This window comes from Tupaia chinensis, unplaced genomic scaffold (genome assembly GCF_000334495.1).
Source record: "Tupaia chinensis unplaced genomic scaffold, TupChi_1.0 Scaffold000217_1, whole genome shotgun sequence".
Lineage (NCBI taxonomy): Eukaryota > Metazoa > Chordata > Mammalia > Scandentia > Tupaiidae > Tupaia > Tupaia belangeri.
This window is the reverse complement of record NW_006159692.1, coordinates 2338043-2364349: the sequence shown is the minus strand read 5'-3', so window position 1 is coordinate 2364349 and position 26307 is coordinate 2338043. Positions and strand designations below refer to the sequence as shown.

Sequence of the window (26307 nt, the reverse complement as noted above, 5' to 3'; positions counted from 1 at the left end):
ATTTCAGATACTTGACCACAGTTCCCATTTACCTGACTGCATAATTATTTTTGGCTTCAGACTACAACAGATGTCTGCAGATGCTTGTAGTTTGTTTTACTGTATGAATTGATCCAACGGGATAGCCTATGAACTTTCACAATTGGCAAGAGGAATGACCACAGATCCAGTCATGGAGTTAAATGGATGACAGTACTACAATGACGCAAAGTGAAAAAAGAGTCTATTTCCCTCCAAGTTCCTTCTTTGGTGACAGTAATCATATGTGCTTTTGTTAGTTCAAATTTGGTTCAAAATGAATAGGAAATAGAGTAGACAGCCAAATTTCATAGTCTTTTTTCTTCCTAAAGTAATCTACCCCCTGAAGAGAGAGAAAAATCAATATTTGCAGGTGCAAATTTATTCAGTCAGCTGTCCAATATTCAAGTTAAAGAGAGATGCTATACTTGAAGTACAGATTCCAGCAATTGAACCCAATTACTATTGAGAGAAAGAAAGGACCCTAATTCCATGAAAGAAGAAAACTTAGAGCCTACTTCAGATGTGTCCATACCTTACACTGTCACGTGCCAGCACTTGCTGTTAGTGAGTAATCATGTCATCTGGGGGGGAATCTGCCAGGGCTGGCAGGCGCACACTCTGTAGGTCACAGCGTTCCAGCATCTGCTCCTCCACTTCCTAGATCCAGAAAATAGAATATGCCCATGTGCCTGCAGTTGAATAATCCCTGGGAATTTACAGGAGACCAGTATACAAAGCAGAGTGCCAATTTAGCAAATTACACAAAGAAATGTAACAGGTCATCTGGAATGTTTATGTCATCAGGAATCCTTCACAATCTCGTAATGACGCAGGAGATAAATCATCATCGGAAGTTTGATGGGTAAGCACAATGTGGAGCAGGAGGAGGAAGCTGGATGATCCGAATAACCAATGTTATTAGGCCTGACACATTCATCTGCAAGTTGAAATTTGTTTTCCAAAAAGGCAGGACCCTGGGTGCACTGACCATTGCCAGAAATGCATGACAGTTCTTGCTCCCCGGCCTTCCTATTACCAAACTCCTGTCAAACACCCACACTTTCTCCCTTCACATACACCAATGCCATTGAATACTCTCTTGTTTATGGCCATACCACCCCGAAACCACTTGATCTCATTTGATCTCAGAAGCCAGGCAAGCCTGGGCCTGGTTAGTACTTGCAAAGGAGTATAATGTGTCTTTCTCTCACATCCAATGTGGCCTCATTGTTAATAGTAATGAGCCAATCTTTATGGAGTGGTAGTAAGGGCTGGATGCGTGCTAACAGCTCTCTCTCAATTCTTTACAATGCTTGTTTTCAAAACACAAGCTTGTTCCAAAAATGATTGATATGTTGGGGAACAATTTCCCATAATGCAAATTTCATTTACTTATGCACAATTATTTCTGCAAGAAATGGTAGATGAATGCAGAAAACTGCACTCAGATAAAAAGAGACTGCCTGAGAGCACACAGAGCACTTACACGCACACACTGCGAACATCCACCAGCTGCCTCACTTCACCACATGTCATGAGTCACCTTCATCCATATCTAGTGCTACAATGTGTTAGCCAATTTCAGATAATGCTCCACCCACCACTCCCTGATAAACCACGAGCTGCAGCCTGTAGACACCCAGTGCAACAAACCTTGAGTCTTTTTCAAGGTAAAGAGACAATATTTGTTGTACTTAAATATTTCCGAACCAGTAAGACTGTTCTCATTGGAGTTCCATTCCTTGTTTGTGGGTATAACTAAGGTTTTAGTGTCTCTAAACTTATTTTTTTCTATAACCCTTGTGACTTTTATTGTGTGATTTTTACATAACATGGTGATCTTTAGAAGTACATATGTTGGGTTGTTATGACAGAAATGACTGCATCTTATTATCTTACTTACCAGGCTGTTGGGAAAGTCATGACATATTTTTCTATGAAAAAAAAAAATGCATCATGCCTTTTCCAACAACCCAATAGTTCTTATAAAAAAAAAACTATTATATTTAATTTGAGGGAACTGAAATTCAAAGATTTTGAGTAAGTTGTCCAAGAACACACAACTGGTAAGTTGTTAAGATTCAAGTTATCTGTTCGGGGACCAGCAGTTAGCGTAATGGCTATGGCGCTGGACTCCTACGTAGTCGATCCCAGTTCGAGTCCTGGACCTGGTGGCTTAAACTCACACCGGGCACATGTGCGTTCGTGCCCAAGATCCTAAGAGGAGAATGGAGGAGAAGGGATTGTGGCATGGCCATCCACCCTGGGGGTTGATTTCTCGCTTTCTATCTCTCTGTCTCTCTCTGTCTGGCTGGCGAGCCCTCGCTCCCTATAGCAAAAACCTCTTCAAAAAAAAAAAAGGATTCAAGTTATCTGTTCTGACATAGTGTGAAAGCCCTGGATTCCTGATTTGATAATGGAGCCATCCTGCCTTTTAAGATAGCTTCCACCAAAAGTTAAGAGTAACTCCCATGTACACAGAGGTAGTGTAGAATGGTAGTTAAGAGTATGCCCTCTGGAGTCATGCTGCCTGGACTCAGACCTTGGCTCTCTTATGACCTGTGAGACAATGGACCTGTTACTTTTGACCTATTGTTGCAAAATAGCCCTAAGACTCTCCTTTAAATCTTTGCCCTTTGTGATGTAACTTGCCATTGAGAGATTTTATATCTTTACCCTGTGAATCTGAGCTAGCCTTTAGACCTGCTCTGATGAAAAAAAACATGGCAAAAACAACAATGCACCAATCCCAAGGCTATGTCTAGGGAGACTGGAATGCTTTATCTATTCTTCTGAATTAGTATAGACTCTACCATATGAACCAGGCCAGATTAGCCTACTAAGAATGAGGGACCCCATGGCACAGTCACTCCAATGTTCAGGGATGGTGAATCAACAACCAGAAATATGGGCAAAGCTATTGCAGATCTCCCCTCCCCCAGGGTGCCAACAAGTCATTGCAGATGCATGAGATTGGTGAGGATCAGCCATGCCAGGCCCAGACAAGTGGAATTACTATTTTACGCTGCTAGATTCAGGAACTATTTCTAACATAGGGGGAAAAAAAAGCCAGCTGCTATATCTAACCATACATTAATAGTCTAGTATGTTAAGAACAGTTTTCCTTCTGTGTTTTTCTGTTGGTGTTTCTTAAGTAGAGCCTCAAACAAAGCCCATGGCTGATAAAGAGTTCCTTTGCATCCCATTCAGCATGGAGACCTTCAACTTAACAGGTATAGCCTTAGTGGAATGGCTGACAGATCAACTAAAAACATCATCTAACTTTTGGTTTCTGAGTTTTCATTTGTTAGATTTGTGGGGGTTTTGCTTTTGCTTATTTTCTGGTTTTACTTTTAATTCTCTTGGAAAGGGGATCTATTTTCACATTAATCACTTCACTAGGTATGATTTAATGTTGCTGCTCAGTAAGAAAAGATAAAGGATTAAGAACTACAGTTGGGTAAAGGATGAAAAATTAAAAGGCTATATACACGACACAGAATTTGAACTGAGTCAGAAAGACCTGGATTCAAAACCAGACTCCTCTCATTCCATGTAATATTGGGATCAGAATCTATAAAACTTAATCTATAATACCTACCTCTGTAAAGAGGAGAAAAGGAAATAATATGCTAGAAGTGTTTGACACAAAGTATACATTATAGTTAGCACACCAAAAAATGTCAAATAGTCATTTGTGTGTTATCACCAAAGGGAGAGAATTTTGGCAGAAAGACATGGCATACCCTCAAGTAAAGAATAATATTGAAGCCACAAGGAAAGCCTAGAAAAATATGAAAATGTGTTCTTCCATCAAGATATATGCCATGCTTTAACCTTCAGGTACAGAGCGAAGGTTTCTGAGCTGGTGTTTGGAGTGGGAGGCACCTGTCTACATGGTTGATGCCTTATCCTTTCCCAGTCCCATCCTGTCTTATGTCCAAAATACAACAGTACCTAGAATGGGCACACTGGAACAGCCTGGAACTTCCTACAGCGGCACCCCTACCACAAGCTAATGGTGAGAACACAACTTGGTCAGCTGCTACATTAGGTGAGAGCCAGTGTTCCAGGGGTGAAGGGGACTAGAGTGAGCAGCGAAGGTGAAATTCACTAAGATGTCCTCTGTGAATTTCCTCTGGGTGTGTGTGCTCTTTCTAGAGAAAGAGCAGGGTTTTTGGTTCCTTGAGAACTCCTAGGGTTAGGGGAACCAGCAGTTAGCATAATGGCTATGTCGCTGGACTCCCACGTAGTCGACCGCAGTTCGCATCCCGGTGGCTTAAAACTCACGCCGGGTGTGTGTGCGTGCGTGCCCAAGATCCCAAGAGGAGAATGGAGGAGAAGGGATTGCGGCGTGACCATCTCCCATGGGGGGTGATTTCTTGCTTTCTGTCTCTCTGTCTCTCTCTGTCTGTCTGGCAAGCGCACGTGCCCTATAGCGAAAACCTCTCAAAAAAAAAAAAAAAAAACAGAACTCCTAGGGTTAGGAAAATTACACATTTGAGTTAAACTATACCTTAAACCTAAGACTAAGGAAAAATAAATCCTGTAGCCATTTTCCTAGGGCTGCTATAGGGAGTGAGAAATCATATAAATGAATATGACTACTTTATAGGGATAAAGAATGATGTCCCTCTTATTATTCCAGGGGTTGCTGCACCTGAGAGACCCCAATATCTTGATTTGACAATCTCTTGTCATTTAACTTCAGATATTATTAGGCCAACAAATTCCCAATCACTTTTCTTACTGTAAAACTTCATTCAAAGAAGGAAGGAATAGGATGAAGGTAAAAGGGAGAGAAAGAAGAAATCTGTACTCCTTCATCAGATTGAGTACCTACTCAGAACTAGGCTGTTAAAGATGCAGTAACTTCAAAGATGGAATTAAAGTACACATTTCCTTTAACATAAGACAAATTTTGAAATCCACATCCCGTTTATTGATAATACACACTTCCCAGGAACTTATTGAAGACTGCTTTGCTGTTTGCCTGAGTCATGAAGGTCAAATGCCATGTGAAGCAGGTGTGGGAGGAGACTTACCTTAAAAGAAATGGGCAACGCCACTGTCAAAGTGTTGGGGTGAAAAGTAGGTTTTCTTTTATCCTAGAAAAAAAGGAGAGAATTTTTTTATTTGGGAGAGGTTTTTTTTTTCCTTTTCTTTTCTTTTTTTTTTTTTTTTTTTTTTTTTTTTTTATTACACTCACCAGAAAGACAAAGAGACAGAGAGACAGAAAAGAGAAATCATCCTCCCCAGGGAGGATGGCCACACCGCCATCCCTTCTCTTCCATTCTCCTCTCGGGATCTTGGGCACGCACGCACATGCGCCCAGAGTGAGTTTTAAGCCACTGGGTCCGAGACTTGAACCGCGGTCCAGTCTGTTGGTCCCAATTTTTTTATTTGGGAAGCTGAATGATGGCATCCCTGAATTTGGAGAGAAGAGTGTATATGATTTATTACAAATTATTTACAGACAGTGGCTCTGATAACTTGTCTCTCAATCCAGATCAGACAGTACTCTACAATAAAGAGCTTTTTGTCCTTTTATGTATTAACAAAAAAAAATGTGTGTAAATTTTTAACTGTGAGAAGAAATCAGCTCTAATATGTGGGATCCTGTCAAGAGTTATAACTCCTACTTTAGGGTTTGTAGTTGGTAACTATTAAAAGTAGTCACTAAATATGACAAGATCCGTCACTGTCAGCTCTGTGCTAGCACCACTCTCACTTCACCCAGTGACTGCTGTTCCATGTGGCACATGGTGGAGCTGTTTGTTCACAGATACACCAATCCTCCAACCAAGTGTGAGGTCGGCCCTTTGCTATCTACTTTGAGGTTTGATATGGGTGCATTCAGGACCAGTAGTTAGCATAATGGCTATGTTGCTGGACTCCCATGTAGTCAAACATGGTTCAAGTCCTGGACCCGGTGGCTTAAACTCACGCCGGGCGCATGAGTGTGCATGCCCAAGATCCCGAGAGGAGAATGGAGGAGAAGGACTTGCAGTGTGGCCATCCCCCCGGGGGGTGATTTCTCACTTTTTGTCTCTCTGTCTCTGTCTTTCTGGCAAGCACACATGCCCTATAGCAAAAACCTCTCCAAAAAAAGTAAAAAGGTATAGGTGCATTTCTTGCTCTTTTTAATGAGTTGTGAGCCAAAGTAACATAGGGCTAGGGAGTGAGTTGTAGTATGAAGACCCTACTGTACTTCTATGTTGATCTGTCTGTCTCTCTGTCTCTTCTACTCATGGAGTAAATAAACTTTTTAAAGTAAGTATTTCTGTTCATTAAAAAAGACATAAAATGGCAAGAATAGATTCTCTCTCTCTCTCTCTCTCTCTCTCTCTCTATATCATGTATCTCTATAGTCTGCCTCACGGAAAGAAACTAACAATTACAAATGCTTTTAAATAATAAAAATAATTAAAACCAGTGGAACATAAAAAGTAAATAATTAATGAAAAAATAGGAGAGATGATTTCCAAACCACTATAGAAGAAAAATTTGTCAAAGAAACAAAAATCAAATAAAAAACTAAGAAGTGAGAATGAAAATTTTTTAAAAATTATAACTAGATAAGAAATAGAGATGAATAAGTCAAATACAATAGAAATTATAATAAGTATTACTGAATAAAAGTATTCCATTGAAAGATAAAACTCTCAAAGAATCTAATGAAAAAACATTATCTACTTGCATTTTTCCTATGAAAGACACACCTATAACAACTACGCAGAATGGTTAAGAAAAATAAATGAGTGAGGCTGGCAGGTGACATGGTAGATAAGGACACTGGACTTCCACATGATTGTCCGTGGTTCAAGTCCCACACCTGGCAGCTTGCATTCTCACTTTCCCTAGTGTGCTCTCTTTCACTCTGTCTCTCTGGTAAAATGAAAAGAAAGAAAAATAGAGGGAAAGAAAGAGAGAGAGAGAGAGAGAAAGAAAGGAAGGAACAAAGGAAGGAAGGAAGAAAGGAAGAAAGAGAGAAATAAATTATTTTAAAAAAATAAAAATAAAGGGGAAGTGATACTGCAGATTAACACCAGCAAAAGAAAAGCAACTGTAGCAAGTTTAATTTCAGACAAAATTATTTATAAGGCAAACACTTAAAAAAAGTATTTCTTATTGATAATAAGGTGTGAGCTATTAAAAATTTAATCATTTCCTTATAATCCCTATATTCCTAACAACAAAGCTTCAAAACATATAAACTAAAACTGATGGAGATGCAAAGAAACCTTGCCAAATCCACAGTGAGGGAGATTTTTTTAATGCATATCAAAGTGACAAAAGATAGAATAAATAAATAAGAGTCTTTTATGTTGTAACACAATGTCACAAACATTGATTAGAGAGAGAAAAGTATTCTCAGCAGAAAACACACATTATTTTTAAATATGGCAACTTCACAAAAAATTATTCATTAGTCTCAGAGCAAAACCTCAATCCACTCTAAATGAGCACACAGGCCACACCTCCTGACAATATTGCAGTCAGTATAATCAACAAGAAAAGGGATCTTGAACAAAGTCCACCGAATGTGAATACCACATGTGTTTAGTATTTGAGAATCCCTGATATTAGCCCAGCATGACTGGCCTGCAGTAGGTCAAGCCCCTCCACTGCTGGAAGCCATATGACAGGTCAGGATTGGGTTTTGTGGTCACCTTGCACACACCAAGAGTGCACCTACCTGAGAGATCCTGGCTGGCTAGGGAAGACCACGGGTGGGGAGATCATGGCGTGAGACCCTGGTACGGTGCTGTCTTTCTCTCTTTAGAAGACAAGCAAACCAGAAAGGAAGGCAGAAGAAAGAAATTGCAGAGTAACTGAATTACTGGGCACTCAAGTGCAGCTACTAAACCTTTACCTTTTCAGCACAGATTGATCAAAGCCGTGACCTCCCTTTTGCCTTTTGCGAAAATCCTGTTCACAACCAGCCCCAGGTAACATCTGAGCAGTGTTATTTTCAGTGTGTGTCATGTCTTTTCATTTCCTTCATTTTCAAGCTCTAGTCTGGTGTCAATACCAATTTTCTGTTTCCTGTTCTTCCCACATGCGCCTTTGGGAACCTTTGTATTAAAGTTGCTCTCTACATGTGGAGAGGAAGCTGGGTGATTTCCAGCCCTTTACACAGTGGAGGAGTTCCCCTTAGCACTTCTTGCTTTCAGAAAGGTGTCTTTATATTCCAGAAGGATAGTGGTAAAGGTTTACAAATAGCTAATGAAATTTCCATTCAGTTCACCTCAATTTTCAAGTCCTGCATTAAATTTTTATTTTTAGACCAAAAGAAACACACTGTCTCTAAGGCTTCCATTTTTTATTTTAATATAATTATCTCATTTTATTGGCTAACTCTCACTCTTTTTTTTTTCATTCTCCCTAAGCCCTCATTCTTGTACACTTCACTCTATATTCATATCCACAAGAAATAGGGAAGTAACTGGGGAAAAGAGGAGTGAGATGAGAAAGGAGAAGAATGTTGAAAGCAAGTATTGTGATATTATTTAGAGAAAATAGTGTGAGGAGAGTGGAGAGTGGAGCTTTGACTGGATTTTACTGTCTAGAATAGAAAGAGCCCATAAAGAAAGAAAAAAAAATCAAAGGGAGGAAATAGAAAGAGCAAAATGGAGTGAGCACCTACTCGGTGGTGTGATCACAACTGAGTTTATAAACTCTCGCCACTGGACAAACTGCTGGGCGTGGGGAGTAGTCCCAATAAAAAACTCTTATCCGTGTAACACTAACGTCTAACTGAATTCATTACTTAGTGAAAATGGGGCATCTGATTCTGCTGTTTTAATAAAAACAGCTTTGACACAAATGAGCAGTGCAATTGATTGGAACAGTAACCAAAACGATGACTAATTTTCTTCTTATGCATGAAACTTGGGAATTAATTGACAAAACCTTACTGTTCTAAACTATTTTTGTATCTAATGTAATATACATGTGGAAGCATATTCCTCTTTGACTGACATCAACATAATTGTTCCATGAGGAAAGTGCTTGCCTCCCCTTATTCTTCTTTCCATTGCTTCTGGTATTTATGAAGTGACTAACATATTCATTCCTTTATGTTCCATTGTAAGCATGGCTAAAAAAATGGGGCTAGATGGTGGCACAGCAGTAACACAACAGGATCTACGTGGGAAGGTTCCTGGTTCCTGTTTGGAGGTCTCCCTGTACACGCTAGGAAGTGCATATCTGCCTATGACTTGGGTTGGCTGCGGCCGAAGAGAGATCACGGTGTGAAGACCCTGTTTGGGGTGCTTGTTAGTCTATGTCTGTCCCTCCCTCTCTATATATATGCAAAAATAATTAAAACTAATTAACAAAAATAGTTAAAAACTGAAGCCAAATCAAATAGCCTTCTTTCACGTTCATCTACTGAAATTTTGGTTTTAGAGAAAACAAATAGCCATATGATCAGATTTTTAGGGAAATACCTTGTTCTCATCGGCCTAGTACCCTTCCTCCTGTTTCGTGGTAACAGCACTCCCTCTGTCTAGGAGGAATTGGCCCTCTCTCATCCTACTTGTGGCTGAGCTTCCAGAGTATTTGTCTCCTTCCTCTATGTCCTGCTAAGGTGGGGCTCTGACTCCATATCACCAGTTTGGTTCTCCTTTCAGCAGATGCACACTTGAAGTGCCACAAGGAAAAGGATAGATGTAGTTTTTGTTATTCAAAAATCCATGCTTTACCTGTATGTTAATGCCATAGCATTGATCTCTAAGAATGGAGAAACTTAGCTTACACCCTCAAAGTCCTAGAATTAAAGACAAGATTGTAACCAAATGGATGTCACCATATGAATTGCAGGTTATTTCAAGAGGTTTCTTGATTCCGTCTTTCTCAGGCATTTTTTTCCTAAATTGTGTGTGCTCACTAGAACGCCATAAGTAGTAGAAATTAACAGACATAGACAGGATAGGGGAAAAACACAGAGTCTTTTCTGAGCGACAGCAGATGCAGGCAGTGTTCTATCTAGCACCTGAGGAGGTAAAAGCTTTTTCAATTATTCTGCAGCTTTGAAATGAAATCTGTGGCTATACTGACTGCACACAGCTCCAGATAAGCTTGGGTGTGCTGACTGGTATTCGTTACAGCAACTTTGATACAGTGCAAGATCTCTGAGTGGCAGAATGATATCAGCCTTTTGCAGAAATAAGCTGCATTTTTACTGGGGGAAAAAAAAAAGTTATCTGGTGAGATTGAGCAGTAACTGCATATGCATAAAAATGCCCCAGCAGTCAAAAAGCTATAAAGTATTCACTTTATCAAATTGACTTATATAATAGAGAAAGAAATTTCCTGCTTTTCTTCCAGCCTTATATGTCATTAAATGGACCCTATAAAATGTCATCATTTTCCTTTTTTGCTTTTTATCTCTACCAGTCCAGACATAACGTTATTCTTGAACAGCATGTGGACATCCCATCCTGCAGCATTTCTTCACGAGGAGAATATCAAAATCTTACACTTATTTCCTCATTTATTCTGTGTGTTTAATACAGTGATCATTATTTTAAGCCTGACATCAGGTATAAGAAGATGAGTAAGTCATAGTCCTGACCTTCAAGGAGCTCAGCTCAAAGCCTACAAAGAGAAAACACACAACACAAATAGTTCCTGCATAATACCATGAATGCTGCGATAAAGATTTTACAAATAATGTGATATTGTGGGGGAACTTTGGCTAAACAGGAGGTAGATGGCAATTTGAGAGGGCTGGACACGATAAGAAGGATGTCATGAGAAACTTTCCTGCAGTGTTTTGGGAATTTTGGAGGCACTATCACTTGGGGTTTCCAAAAGTCAGTGTTTCTATTCAAGTGGTAATTTAGTAGAAACAATTGGTTGCTGAATGCGTAATTCTGGGTAAAATAATGATCTTGAAGGTATTCATATAACATAAACTATGCCTACAGCCTGAAGCAAAGTACTATGACTTGTCTGTTATAGAAATTGTTTCTCCAGACCGTGATCTCCTTAATTTTAGTGTTCGTTTCCCTGCCCAACCCAGCTCCTGCCTAGGGACTTAGTCAAAAAGGCAGTGAGGGGGACCAGCAAATGGTGTCATGGTTATGTCACTGGACTTCCATGTAGTCGACCATGGATCAAGTCCCAGACCCAACAGCTTCAAACTCATCCTAGGCATGTATGTGTGCATACTGGAAATTCTGAGAGAAGAATAGACGAGAAAGGATTATGGTGTGGCCATCCCCAGGGGTGATTTGCTTTCTCTTTCTCTGTCGCTCTGGTCAGTACATGTGCCCTACAGCAAAAATCTCTCTAAATAAATAAATGAGAAGGCAAGCAAGGTTTAGTAACAAGGCTAAAAGCCCTGATGGGGCTAAAGCTGGTAAACATTAGTATGCAATGACAGTAAGAGAACCCAGACACATAATTTAGGGTATCAGGCATGACAATGGTTGGGAATAATGCTCTGGAAAACCCTAAATATAGTACTCCTGGAAGATAGCTGATGTAGTTTGTTTTCCATTACACACATTGCTGTTTGATCTTTGATCCAGATCATTATGATTAGGCCCCACGTGTAATGGAGATGATAGTATGTGTCCACTATCCCCAGTCACAGAATTTAGGGATATTTTTGAGTTATTGGGGATACCAGTACAAAATAAAAATGAAGAAATGTTCTTACTAGTGTCCCCTTGATTTTCTTTTCTTACTCTAATTTGGTTCTCAGTTTCAATTTACTGAAAGGAATTCTAAAGGTATCTAGTATCTATACCAAATTGAGTTAAAGCTTTGGAGTTTGGTAACAAATAAACTTTCTGAAGAAATGATTTCAGGGAACCAGCAGTTAGCGTAATGGCTATGTCGCTGGATTCCCACATAGTCGACCGCGGTTCGCATCCCAGATCCGGTGACTTAAAACTCACGCCGGGTGTGTGTGCCTGCGTGCCCAAGATCCCGAGAGGAGAACGGAGGAGAAGGGACTGCGGCGTGACCATCCCTTCTAGGGGGTGATTTCTCGCTTTCTGTCTTTATGTCTCTCTTTCTCTGTCTGGTGAACGCATGCGCCCGGTAGCAAAAACCTCTCCAAAAAAAAAAAAAAAGAAAAGAAAAGAAAAAAAACAAAACAAACAAAAAAAGAAATGATTTCAAGCTTTTGATGTTCTCAATAATTTTAATGGCTATCACAAGAGATGCTCAATGTGTTTTCAGGTCTTTTTTTTTTTAATTAAAAAAGTTAACTTTTACCATATAGTATTCTGAGGGAATGTTTTATATAAAAGGCATGAGAAGACATTGTGAAATCAGAAAGTGTTAAGATGTTAACGATCCCAAAACCTTTAGAGTCTAAAGAGATTCTAATTCCTAGTTCTGGAGTAAAGATTCTGGCTATGCCCAGGATGGTTACTGTGGCTTATAGTTTAGGGTTAACTAAAAGGCTTTGAGTAATCCCAAATTGGGGGTATGTGAATCAATAGACAATTTTATTATTCAGCAATACATGTTCACTGTAGAAAAAGTAAGAGAATATCAAGAAGCAAAAAGATTAAAAGGAAACATGTATAATCACACAATCCATTAGATAACCATTAAGTATATATTCTAGATATTTTATATGCACAATTGAAAAAAAGGAAATTGTACTCTACATACTTCTATAACCTGTTTCCATTCACACAACAGTATATTTCAAGCTTTATAATATAGCATAGCAGGAATTTATATTATGATTTATCTACCCAGTACCCTATTGCTTGATATTTGAGTTTATTTCCATTTTAATTTTTTTCATCTTTCTTTTATTTTCTTAATTAGGAAAGGAAATTTGGAGAGAAAATGGAGAGGTAAGACAATTGTAGGACACAGAAAGGGTTTTTTTTCTGTTGAAAAGGATGTGTATAATAGTCTCAGCTGGGCTGGACTGAGGTGCACATTATGCTGGGTAAAGTCTCTTCACAATCTAAATTATGTATAGTGTTTTAATGTATGAGTAATAATTTTAAAAATTCATTAAAACTAAATAAAATTCTTTATATATTCAATCACTGTACATCTTTACAGCATACAAAATAAATTTTATTTTCTTGTCTGATTGCATTGGCTAGGACTTCCAGTACAATATTGAAAAAGAGCAGAGAAAGTGGGCAGCCTTGTGTTGTTTCATTTTTTTTTAGTGAAAAAGCTTGCAGCTTTTCACCCATTTGGTATGCTATTAGCTATGGATTTTTCACAGATGGCTTTTACTGTGTTGAGAAATGTTCCTTCTATGCTGATTTTGCTGAGAGTCTTTATGAAGGGATGTTGTATTCTATCAAATGCTTTTTCTGCATCAGTTAGGATCATATGATTTTTATCTTTCCTTCTGTTAATATGATGTATTTATGGTTTTGTATATGTTGAACCACACTTACTTCCCTTGAGTAAAGCCTACCTGGTCATGGCATATAATCTTTTTAATGTGTCATTGGGCACAATTTGTTAATATCTAGTTGAGATTTTTTGCATCTATATTCATCAGAGATATTGGTCTGTAGTTTTCTTTATTATGTTCTTTTCTGTTTTGAGAATTAGGATGCTGGAGGTTTCATGAAATAAATTTGGGAGGGTTCCTTCCTTTTGGATCTTTAGAAGTAGTTCGAATAGATTGGAAATTAGTTCTTTAAAACTTTTGTAGAATTTACAGTTGAGGCCATTAGGACCTGGGCTTTTCTTTCTAGGGAGACTATTTATTATTGATTCAATCTCATTGCTTGTTATTGGTCTGTTCAAGTTTTCTTTGTCTTCGTGATTCAATCTTGGTTGATTATATGTGTCCAGAAATTGTTTGTTGGCATATAGTTGCTCATAGTATTCTCTAAAGATGGCTTGTATTACTCCCATATCTGTTAAAATATTGCCTGTTTCATTGTAAATTTGTCTTACGTGGTAACTTTTTCTTCTTAATTAGTCTAGCTAACAGTATATCAATTATGTTTATCTTCTCAAGATACCAGCTTTTGGTTTCATTTATTTTCTGTATAGCTCATTTATTCTCTATTTCATTTATTGCTTCTCTAATCTTTATTATTTTTTTTCTCCTAGTATTTTTAGAGGACTTTGTTGTTGTTTTTCAAGTTTCCTGAGGTGTGTTGTTAGGTCATCTATTTGCCACCTTTCAATTTTTTTTTTTTCGAGTGCTAATTTCTAACAAACTTCCTTCTTACAACTGTTTTCGCTGTGTCTCAGAGGTTATGAAAACTCATGTTCTCATTATCATTGGTTTCAACGAATTTTTTAATTTCAGTCTTAATTTTTTTAGTGGTTGTGAAATCATTAAGGAGTAAGTTGTTTAGTTTCCATGTATTTGTGTATTTTTGAGTTTTTTTTTCTGTAATATATTTCAAGTTTAATTCTATTGTGATCAGAGAAGATGCTGTATATAGTTTCTATACCTTTGAAATTATAAAGGCATCTTTTGTGGCCTATCCATATGTCAATTTTCAAAAATGTTCCGTGCAAAGGTGAGAACATTTATATTTAAAAATATATATATTTTGTGGGCATTGGGTGGAAAGTTCTATGTCAAGTCTAATTGATTTACTGTATCATTCAGAGCCTGTATGTCTTTCCTTATTTTTTGCCTAGATGATGTGTCCAAAGGAGACAGTGGAGTGTTGAGATTGCCAACAATTATTGTGCTGCAGTCTATTGCTCCCTTTAGGTCTAGCAGTCCTTTTTATCACATATTTAGGTGCTCTAGTGTTGGGTGCATAGATATTTATAAATGTTATATCTTCTTGATGAATTAACACTTTTAGTACTAAATAGGTCCTTCTCTGTCTCTTCTTACAGCTTTTTGTCGTAAGGTCAATTTTTTCTTATATCACTCAGTAGTAAGACTCCAGCCTTTATTAAATTTCCATTTGCATGGAATATCTATTTACAGTCCTTCACTTTCAGTATGGTACGTCTTTATTTTTGAGAGGTATGTTTCTTACAGGCAACATATAGAAAGCTCCTGTTGGTTGTTTCGTTTTTTGTTTTTTAATCTATTCAGCTATTTATGTCTTTTAATTGGAAAAATTAATCTATTAAGATTCAGTGTTATTTTTTATATTTCTGGACTTATTCCTGCCATTTTAGTAGTCATTTTCTTATTTTGTTTTGTTTTGTTTTGATTGTGTGTATGTATGTGTGTGCTCTCTTATTTCTGTGTGTCTCTCTTTAATTTTCCCAATAAAGTATTTCCATTCAGTACTTCTTAAAGAACTGTCTAGTGTTGGTGAATTCTTTAGATTTTGTCTGAGAATTATTTTATTCATTCTTCTCATAGAGTGGCTATTCATATTAATGGACACTATTTTATTATCCTAACTCATATCACTTATATCGTCACAATATTTCAATAACCACTGAAGGATCCTTGGATGACCCAAAGTTCACCAAAGCAGTTCATTTCCTTAGAAACTTTTCTTTTTCTGAATAGTTACAATGACTATCATGCAGTCTTTTTAGAACCACTCCCCCCAATTAGTTTACAACAGTCTAACACAATCGAGAGTATTTCACTTACAGATTTGTCCTTATGATAGTCTATAATTTATGCTAAATCATGTGGAAGATTTCTTGACAAGAAAAATTTATATTGAGAACAGATTTTAAATGACTTCATATTTAAACACCAGCACTGACACAGAATTGCTCAGATTATGCAAAAATTTGGTTCAGGGAGAGACACTTTTGTTTCTCTTTGCAAACAAGAATTACACATGTTAAAGCAGCCATTTCATTAAGATAGATTAATTTGTTAATTTCTTCAGTCACAAAGGAAAATGTCATAGGAAACGTCAATTTTCAACTTGTGCAGAAAATAACTACAGAGCCATTTTTAACAACCTATAACAGCAGTTGTCTTCTGGAACACCTGGGCTGCAGTCTCCAGCTGCATTCTTTATGCTTATTTTTCTTTTTCTCTTTTTCTTTTGATTATTATTATTATTACTGGACAGTGGGAAAAGAGAAATTTCAAGAGGCAATTCAGTCTAAGAGAATGAAAGGATTAAAAAATACAGAACTTCATTTGAAGCATTCACAAGGATACCTTGAAAAAGTTCCCAAGCACTTGAAAAACAACAACAACAACAATGACAACAGCAAAACCTTTACATCACCACAGACATACATTAAGATAAATTCTCCGTGGAAACAGGCAAGTCAGGGGAGGGCAGTACATGTCCACGTATTGTGGTACATATTTAAAGCTTGGCCTTTGCAGGCTGCATGCCCTCAAAGAAATAACTTAAAGAATGAGGTGAATTCAGCAGGCGGTGATTTTGTCACCCTCCCCTTACTGTTTTATGATCTTTTAATGATGGTGACTTCAAAGTGCACAGGCTCTACATCTTTGCTATTTGCTGAGACAATTGTTCACCCCAGTACATTTCAGCTTGACAGTTAAGAAAGCAACTGACATGACCCAGGACTGAGCCAAATAGAGACATCATAGCCATGGAAAACACAGCCAATTTAACTTGGGTTAGGTTCTCTGAGTTTCCAGTCATGGTTCTTGAATCCTTCTTAAAAGCTCTCCAGACTACAAGTGTATTTTGAGTACTTACCTCTTTGCTTAAAAGTGTTCTCTATTTTGAAACCTCACAGGCTCCACTTTGAACTTCAAATCATCCTCCAAAAGTATAGCAGCAAATTAAACATTAAGTTTTTAAAATTCACTGTACAGCATGTGTGTTCACCACAGAGAAAGAGAGATGAGAGAGAAAGTGTAAAGAATTCTCCAGGAAGGATGGGCACATCCCAATCCCTTCTTCTCCATTCTCCTCTTGGGATCTTGGGTACACACACACACAGGCACCTGGCATGTTTTCCAAACCAACAGGTCCAGGTCTCAAACAGCACAGTTGACCATATGGAATCCAGCCACCTTAACAACCACACTGCCAGCTTCCCCTAAATATTAATTTACAAATCTTACAGGGAAAAAAAATCTGAGAGCTATCAGTTAAATATACAATTCAGAACCTTATGAAAACATCTTTTAAAATTGAGTGTAAAAATAAGTTCAGATGGCATAATGGTTGTGTTACTGGACTCTCACATAGTTGACCGCAGTTTGAGTCCCAGACTCAGCAACCAGGCATATATGTGTGTGTGTGTGTGTGTGTGTCTGTGTGTGTGTGCACGCACCCACGCACACCCAAGATCCTGAGAGAAGAGTGGAGGAGAAGGGCTTGCAGTGTGGCAATCCTTTGGGGGGGGTGGGTGATTGCTATCTCTCTCTCTGTCTCTGTCTCTCCAGCAAGCACACATGTTCTATAGCAAAATTCTATCTCAAAAAATAAAAGTGCATAAAATAATCCCTTTTCATTGCTCAATTGTCCATTGCCACGGACTTGAAGATGCAGAGTGATGCGCGTATTGAAAGATCCGTTGTCTAAATAAATTAAGCAAAGGGGGGACTAGAGATTCGAGAGAACTCGATTCCAGACTTATCTTGTGCTCTGTATTTATTGGGTAGAAGGTCAGATTACAAACAATATAATATTTTTAAGTAAATAGAAGACCTTTTTCCAGCAAGTTTTACCGTACATATTTATGATGGAAAATTTTGTAAATGTACAGTAGACTGGAAAGGATGAACGTACAAACAGCAGGATTTCCCCAAGCAAGAACATCTTTAGGAAGGAAGTTAAAAAATTTACTTGGAAACACAAAGCGTAGCATGTAAGAGCTATTATGTAGGATACAGGGCACATTAACCCAGTGGGACTTGGCTTGCTTCTCCGGGAAACGGGTTACAGGAAACTGTGTGCAGTCTCCTGGGCTTGAGGACTCAATGTGCTGGGTCAATCAAGGTCTTTTCCAGAGATCTGGGCCATCGTCACACAGGGTGGTCTCCAAAAGTCCATAAAAGTAAAGTACAAAAATAAATCGCAAATATTTCCTTCACTGAATCAATTGTTTTTCTACCTGCCATATTGTCTTTACTTCCTGGGTAGAAAAATGAAGGTGATAATCACCAAAGCAAAAACCAAGAACAAAAGAAAACTGTATTATATAATATTGTACCTACCAGATTCAAAAGGCTAAGTTCTTTATTTTGGAGAGGTTTGTTTTTGCTATAGGGCACGTGTGTTCACCAGAGAGACAAAAAGAGACAGAAAGACAGAGAGAGACATAGAGGCAGAAAGCAAGAAATCACCCCCTAGGGGAGATGGCCATGCCACAGTCCTTTTCCTCTATTCTCCTCTCAGGATCTTGGGCGCGCATGTACACGTGTCTGGCATTTTTACAAGCCACTGGGTCAAAGACTCAAGTCACACAATTAGCCATGTGGGATATAGCTGTCTTAACTACCACACTATTTGCTGACCATCTTTTAGTCCATTTTTTTTAATGTATATATTTCCTGCAAACCAATATCTTTGGGGTCATGAATGCACATTAAACTATCTTGATTCTACATTGCCAAGTGCAGTAATCATATATCAAGTACTTAATGAATAAATGGAAATACAATTAGATACATTAATAAAAAGGAAGGACTGGGATGTTTTCTTTCTTTTTTTTCCAGAATGTTTTATTTCCCTTATTGTATTATTTTTTTTCCTTCTGAAATATTATTTTAATTAATTGATTTATTTTCATTCCCTGAGCATCATTACAGCATACAAAATGTGATTTCCCATCCAGAATATATTGCACAGTGGCTTAATCATGCATGTTATCATCAATAATTTTCCATTTCTAGTTTCACATGTGTGTGTATGTGTATATATATATTTTTCCCCCTATTTCTCACTTTCTGCCATTTCCATCCCTCTTCCCACACTATCTCAGGTGTCTACCACTATTTTCCATTCCTTTTTTCCCCCACATTTTTTATAGACCACAGATCAGTTTATTTTTAGCACCTATCATGCCATGAATTCATAGGGAATAGGTTCCAGTAGCTCAGGCTCCTTCCCATTGGTTCTCACCAAGAGTGCTTCTCTGGGTGGAGCAGGCTGGTGCTTTAGTTGAACCCAGGTACCTTTCTATTTGGCTTCTTTCTTTGTCTGGTCATTTTCCTTCACACATTTTAGGAAGCTATCTCTGCTCTTAGAATGTTTCATATGCTCATTACATACATTAATTCTCTGGACAAGAATCTTGCCCTTAACTTGTTTGTTCACAACAATGCCAACAGCATGCTGGGTAACATTGTAGACTCTTCTAGTTTTGCATGGTAACATTTGTGGGGCATCACTTTTTGAATAGTACCCATTACCTTAATGTCTACAATATCACCTTTCTTGTAGATTCGCATGTATGTTGTCGAAGGAATCACTCCATGTTTTCTAAAAGGCCTAGAGAACATATAAGGGTGCCTCTTCTCTTTTTTGTGTTCATCATTTTGGTTAATTACTGGAAGATGGTGGTTCTGACCAAATGCCCTCCACGTTTTATTGATTCACAAAATTTCTTAAATAATCTAACTACTTTCAATAGCAAGTTCAGCTGGTATATACATATCTGAATGCATGTTTGACTTTAGGTATGAAATCCTGAGTAGAATGAATATACAATAAGGTAGCACCTGGATGATGCTATATAGCTTACTATGGTCATTAAATAGGTATTTTTTAATTTTTTTTAAATTTCAAGTAGTTTTAGCTTTAAAAATCAAAGAAATGCTAAGAAACTTTGCTGAAAACTTGAAGCCAGGAAACAGGTTAGAATTCTGTTCAAATAGTAGGTACCTGAACCTATCAATAGCTCAGGACAGGACAAAAGTCCCTAACATCAGAAAACAAAGCCTAGAAGAAAATCATCAATGTTTTAGTCAAAAGTCATAAAGTTCTATTTTATCATTTCAGTCTCATATACTTAATCTATCTTCTGTTGTGGTTCAATCTATCCAATTAAATTCTGGGATATAATATTCAACTCAACTTGCCCCTATGATTAACCTGGCCATTTTCTTAGTTTTTGAACTCTCATTGCTGTGTGTCTGTATTTTATTTTCTTGGAGATCTTGTCTGGTGCTGGTAAATTGTTTCAGGTTTTGTGTATCTGAAAATGTTCTTGTCTTTTCTTCCCCAATGAAGGATAATCTTGCCAGGTACAATATCCTTGGTTGAAATTTCTTTTCCCTTAACACTTTGAGTATATTTTCCCATTCTTTCCTCACTCGCATTGTTTCCTATGAGAGCTCTGCTGTTAGCCTGATGGGATATCCTTTGTAGGTAATATGACATTTCTCTCTTGCCAATCTTAGTATCTTGTCTTTGTCTGTGGTTTTGGTCAACCTGGCTATAATGTATCTTGGAGAAGATCTTCCTGGGTTGATTCTATTTTGGGTCCTTTGTGTTTCTTAGATATTTGAATGCCTCTCTAGGTTTAGAAAATTTTCTTCCAGGATTTCATGAAATTGATTATCAATGCCCCTTATGAGTTTCTTTGCCTTCTGGGATACCAATTATCTGTATGTTTGGACATTTGATGGTATCTAGTGTTTCTTGTATATTATTCTCATTTTGGGGACAATTTTCTCAGTCTTTGTGGTGGATTTTTTAAGCCAGCAATTAGCAATTCTATCTTCTACATTCTGAGGTTTGATTTTCTGAATGTTCTAGTCTGCTTTTAATACTTTCAAGGGAGGTTTTGACTTCCTGAATTATATCCTTCATCTCTAACAGGTCCATTTGATTCTTTTTTATAGTGTGTATTTCCTCTTTTAGATCTTGCAAGAATTTCCTCACCTCTTGGAACTCAATCAGCTCCTTTCTTCTGCCTCTTCTGCAGTTCATTCTCTCTCCTCTTCTATCTCTGTTAGCTTTGTCATTATGAATATTCTAAATTCTTTATCAGACATTAGCATGAGTTTCATTGAACTATCTGAGGATGAAGAGGAGCTATTATTTTCCCTTGGAGGAGAAGAATTTTCCTGCTTTTCCTTATTTCTTGGGACCTTGTAGTGATTTCTAGTCATCTGAGGGTGGTGCGTATCTTCCTAATTCTTGAAGTTCAATTTTAGCATTCAGAAGCATTCAGAAGGAGGTGATCTGCATTCTCTCTTCTGTTCCATTTTCATTCTCTGAGTATCAGATTCCATGGGAATAGAGGAATATTCCGAACCTAATAGTATTCAGATGTTCGGAAGCTGTTCACTTGGACCAGTCAAGGCACTTACTGCATAGAGACTGAGCAGCCAATGAATAAAGATAAAAAGAATTAGAGAAAAAGAAAGAAGAAAAAAATAGAAAAAAGTTTTAAAGGATTTTAAAAAGTTAGATTTTAATTTTAAAAAGCAAAATATGAAAACCACGCAGCACCCAGAGCTGAAGTTCAGTATCCATCTCAGGATGAGCCTGGCCTGGATTTGCTCAAATGGAAGGTGGAAAGGCACCAATTAACACAATAAAGCAGGGGCTTGAGAGCCCATAGAATACTTTACCTTAAAAAAATTAAAAGTCACAGAGAGAAACAGGGAGAAATGGAGAGAAGGTGGCAGAGGTACCCTACCCACTAGAAATGAATCTGGAGTAAGAAGTGTCAGCAGAAAGTCTTCATTTTTCGTCAAGAAAGTCAATGTTTCAGAGTTGAAGTTCAGTATCCATCTCAAGATGAGCTGGGCCTGGGTTTGTAACTTTCCCACCAGAAATGAATCTGGAGTAAGAAGTGTCAGCAGAAAATCTTCACTTTTGGTCAAGGAAATCAATATTTCAGATCTTAAGTTCAGTATCCATCTCAGGATCAGCCTGGCCTGGGTTTTGGACTGGGATGTTTTCTGAACTGCATGTATACTTTTGGAGGAATGTGGAGGTGACTATTCAGAAATCATGACAAGGTAGAAAGCTTGGTGGCATTGTTTCTGTGACAGGTCAGCGGTAACATGTTTAGCTTTATACCTAAGTTAATAAGGAGTGTCACATTTGAGCAAGTAATTTAATATTTCATTTGTGTAAAGTGGGAAGAAACAGTTCTGTTTCCAGAACTGTTACTCGTTTGCATGGTCCATAAATACCTCTACACATTTTAAAATAACAAACACTGAAGAAATGATGATTACCAGTTATCTCTGTGACAAATAACTTTCTTTTAGAAATGGTATTAGAGATCTTTACAGTTAGCAAAATTAGCAAACGAATCAAAAGTATTGTTATCTTTGGGACCAGCAGATAGTATAATGGTTACATCAGTGGACTCCCATGTAGTCGACCATGGTTCATGTCCCACGACCCAATGGCTTAAAAATCATGCCAGGTACAAGTGCATACATGCCCAAAATCCAGACAGGAGAATGGAGAAAAAGAGATTGTAGTATGATCTTCCTCCTGGAGAGTGATTTCTTACTTTCTATCTCTCTGTTTCTCCCTGTCTTTCTGGTGAGTGCGTGTACCTTATAGCAAAAATGTCTCTCTTTCTAGAAAAAAAAAAAGGGCATGTGTTACACTTTCTATTTACAATACAGTACTTATAAAGCGCAATGTTATTTTTCCCCATGCACATGTTCCATATTCAAGTATTAAGAATGTCTAGGAATTCACTACAGCATCTGAACTTTAAGACTGTCACAGAATTTGCTACAAATTGGGGTCTTTCACTGTCTTACTGCAGGGAACAATGCTACATAAAACATACTCAAGTTGAATTAATCATCATTTTCAATGGTGAGTCCTGAAGAAACACCACCAAATGGAGGAGCACTCCAATTGGGAAAGCCCCCAGGCAGTGCTCCTGGCATGCCTGCTGCACTCTGATATAACTTGGAGATAATGGAGCCACAGATGTTCTCTGGCTCCTTTGCTTGATGCTCAAGCACTTCCTTCTCTGTGGCCTGATTCTTATCGAGCCAGCTGATAATTTCATTACATTTGTGAAGAATCTTCTGTTTGTCCTTACTGTTGATCTTGCCTTGAAGTTTCTAGACTTGTCTAGTTTGGTATCCCAAAAGGCTTTCTCTACAGGTTTCAAGGTGGCATGGAACAGGTCTGCATTTAATTCTTCAAATTGGGCATGGGTAATGGAGGTAAAGAAGTCGATTTCTTCATAGAGAGAATCTATCTCACTATCTCAATATTGGCCTGGGTGCTGGAAGAGAAAGTATGCTTAGCACATTCCCAAAAAGTGTGAAGGCATGGGGAACCAGCAGTTAGTGTAATGGCTATGTCGCTGGACTCCCATGTAGTCGACCGTGGTTCATGTCCCAGACCCGGTGGCTTAAACTCACACCAGGCACATGTGCGTGCGTGCCCAAGATCCCGAGAGGAGAACGGAGAAGGGATTGCGGCGTGGCCATCCCCCCTGGGGGGTGATTTCTCACTTTCTGTCTCTCTGTCTGTCTGGCAAGCACACGTGCCCTATAGCAAAAACGTCTCCAAAAAAAAAAAAGTGTGAAGGCACTGGACAAAAACGTCTCAAAAAAAAAAAAAGTGTGAAGGCACTGGACGGCTCTCTTGTTCTCACTGATGTCCTTCTTATGCTTGCACTAAAACTTGGCGATAAAATGGTTGACCATTCAAGCATCAAAATCTTTTCTGAATTCCATCCACAATAGTGAAGATGGACACATCAAAAGAGCCACCTCCCAAGTCAAAGATCAGCATGTTTCTTTCCAACCTTTTTAACTAAGCCATAGGCAATAGCAGCCACAGCTGGCTCATTGATAAACCTAAATTCATTGATACCAGAAATGGTTCTAGCCTCTTTGATAGCCTGACACCGAGAGTCATTAAAATAAGCTGGCACTTGGGGCCAGCAGGATGGTGTGGTTGTTAGAGGTGCTGGATTACCACATGGCAGACCGCTGTTTGAGTTCCAGACCTTGTGGCTTGCTTCCTTGCTTTCCCTTTCTCTCTTTCTCTGGTCAAATTAAAAACTAATAACAACAAATTAAATTAATTAAATAAATAATTTTAAAAAAAAAACCAGCTGGCACAGTAACTACAGTATTGGTAACAGTCTTCCCAAGGTAGGCTTCTACAATTTCCTTCATCTCGGTCAGAACCATAGATGACACCTCCTCTGGTGTTTTTGTCTCTCCTTTGTGTTGTGCTTGGACCTTGGACCTGACACCATGGCTCACCACCATAAAGGGCCAGTGCTTCATATGAGATTGGACAACAGCACCATCAAATTTGTGACCAACCCAATGTTTGGCATGAGAAACTGTGTCAGTGAGGTTCATTGCAACCTGATTTTCTGCAGCATCACCAATCAATCATTTGGTAGTGGTAAAGGCAACATAGCTTGGAGAAGTTCAGTTCCTCTGATCATTGGCAATTATCCCTACTTTTCCATGCTGGAAGACACCCACACTAGAGTAGGTGGTACTAAGGCAAATGCCAACTGCAGGTCTCTTAGACATGGTTGCTTCTGTGTCGGTCTATCTGGGCCCATGAAGCATGCACACCAACCTCTGTAGCTGCCACTGCTCAGTGAAAGCTCTTCTCTATATACATTGAAAATTATAATTTCAGTGGCTTTCTTTTGGGTATTGAAAGGAATGAAATAATAACCATTTTCTCTAGAGAAAACATCTTAGAATTGGTCACACAGTTATCAGCTGATTGGCAGGGGGAAGAAAAAAGAGAAAAGGCTGAGAGTCCTGAACTCAGGCCAGAGTTTTTTGGTTTTATTTGTTTGTGACTCATTATAAGCAGTTTCCTCAACATCATTTAAAATTAGGATGAAGGTATGTATTAAATCAAGATAGGATAAGAAATGCAAAGTTTCTTTAACAAAGTTGTCTCTTGCTCTTTATGATTTTTCTCTACTAACCTTTTGCATGGGGACACCTCTAGGTATCAAACGGTAGAGTCTTTTATGCATCTGTCAAATGGCAATTCCAAAAGATACAGTGATGACATGTCTTTTGAATCTCTCATGCTTTGCAGCAGGTTTTGCAATATAGGTGGGCAATACACATGGGCTGGCCAAATGGGAGATCCTCATCCAAACCCCCTTTTTCAGATTTCGTTTCCATTCTCAAATTTACCCACTCTGCCACCTATCAGCAGGAGGAACAGCCTCTGGGATGATTCATCTTAAACACGTCAGCTTCAAATAAAGATGATCTACCAAGAAACTGATAACATCACACATTGTTTTCACAATATGTGTGATGACAAGTTAATTCTGACAAAACATGGTTGGTCAGGAAGGTTAAAACTGTTTTGAGTTGCAGAATTCACATAGAAATCTCTTGTGCGTCACATTTATAGTACTATACTAACTATACTGATCCAGATTTTTCCTCTAGGAAGTGATTCAGTCTTAGGAGCCTGAATTCTCTAGGTCAGAAGGAAACAAGGATCTCATCACAGCCCAACTTACAAAGAGTCAGAAGACAAACGTGGTAATAAGTTGCCTTATTACCTCAGACCTATTTATCCCCACCAATTTTCTCTTTTAATCTTCTCCATCTACTTCTTTAAAAGAAAGAGTGAGAGAGACTTAGAAACAGATATTACATTACTTCTCCTCATTTTCCAGAGGAGACAAGAGTCTTAGAGAGTTGATGATGATCCATGAGATAGGAGTGAACCAGAAGTGACAAATCACAGATTTGGCCTTATGACTAGTATGAAGTAGCTTAAAGTACCACAACGGACAGATGCAACTGCTCAGATTTTTTTTTTAATCTCTTAAATTCACATTTTTTAAACTTTACTGTGGCTCTTACCACGTTCTGAGCTACAGTGTGTATGTGTGTAGCTGTGTCCCATATTCTGCACAATGTGCTCTGCAAAGTAGGCTCTTAACATAAATGTTAATGAGATGAACTAGTGAAGGGAATAATCTTAGAGATCATCTAGCACGAAATATTTACTATAGAGATGGGTGTACTGAGGCCCCCAAACTTCAGTGAGCTGTCTGGTAAGTCAGTTTGATCCCTACTTATAATAAATTATAAATTACTTAGTATCAATTACAATACAGTCATGAGTCTCTTAAGGACAGGGAAACAGTCTACAAAATGTATCATTAGGCAATTCTGTTACTGCACAAACATCATTGTGAGTACTTATACAAACCTGGGTGACGTAGCCTACCACACACTCAGGCTTCATGGAATTGCTTATCACGGCCACTGGTGCATGTGACCTGTCATTGTCCAAAATGTGATGATGTGCATATGACTATTGATTATGACAATAATAGCATTACGCTAAATACTTTAGTCTTCATTAAATCATCCTAACAACCCTTGATTTGTATTGCAGAAAAGGAAACTTAGATTCAGAGAGGTCAAGAAACTTCCCTGAAGATGCACAGCTGCTAAGTAGTAAAGACAAGCAGGGAACCCAAGTGACTGCT

The 26307-nt window shown here is 38.2% G+C and overlaps 1 long non-coding RNA gene across 1 annotated transcript in view; it reads right to left on the bottom strand.

The window, feature by feature from the left end:
* Positions 1 to 552: 552 nt before the first annotated feature.
* The window catches only part of LOC102485858 (uncharacterized), a 63278-nt gene continuing 37523 nt past the window's right edge, over positions 553 to 26307 (bottom strand). Inside the window, exons 2-3 of the long non-coding RNA XR_003549278.1 lie at positions 5067 to 5129; positions 553 to 678 (exon numbers count right to left, since the gene is read on the bottom strand). This is a non-coding gene — a long non-coding RNA (uncharacterized LOC102485858). The remainder of the gene's footprint in view (positions 679 to 5066; positions 5130 to 26307) is intronic.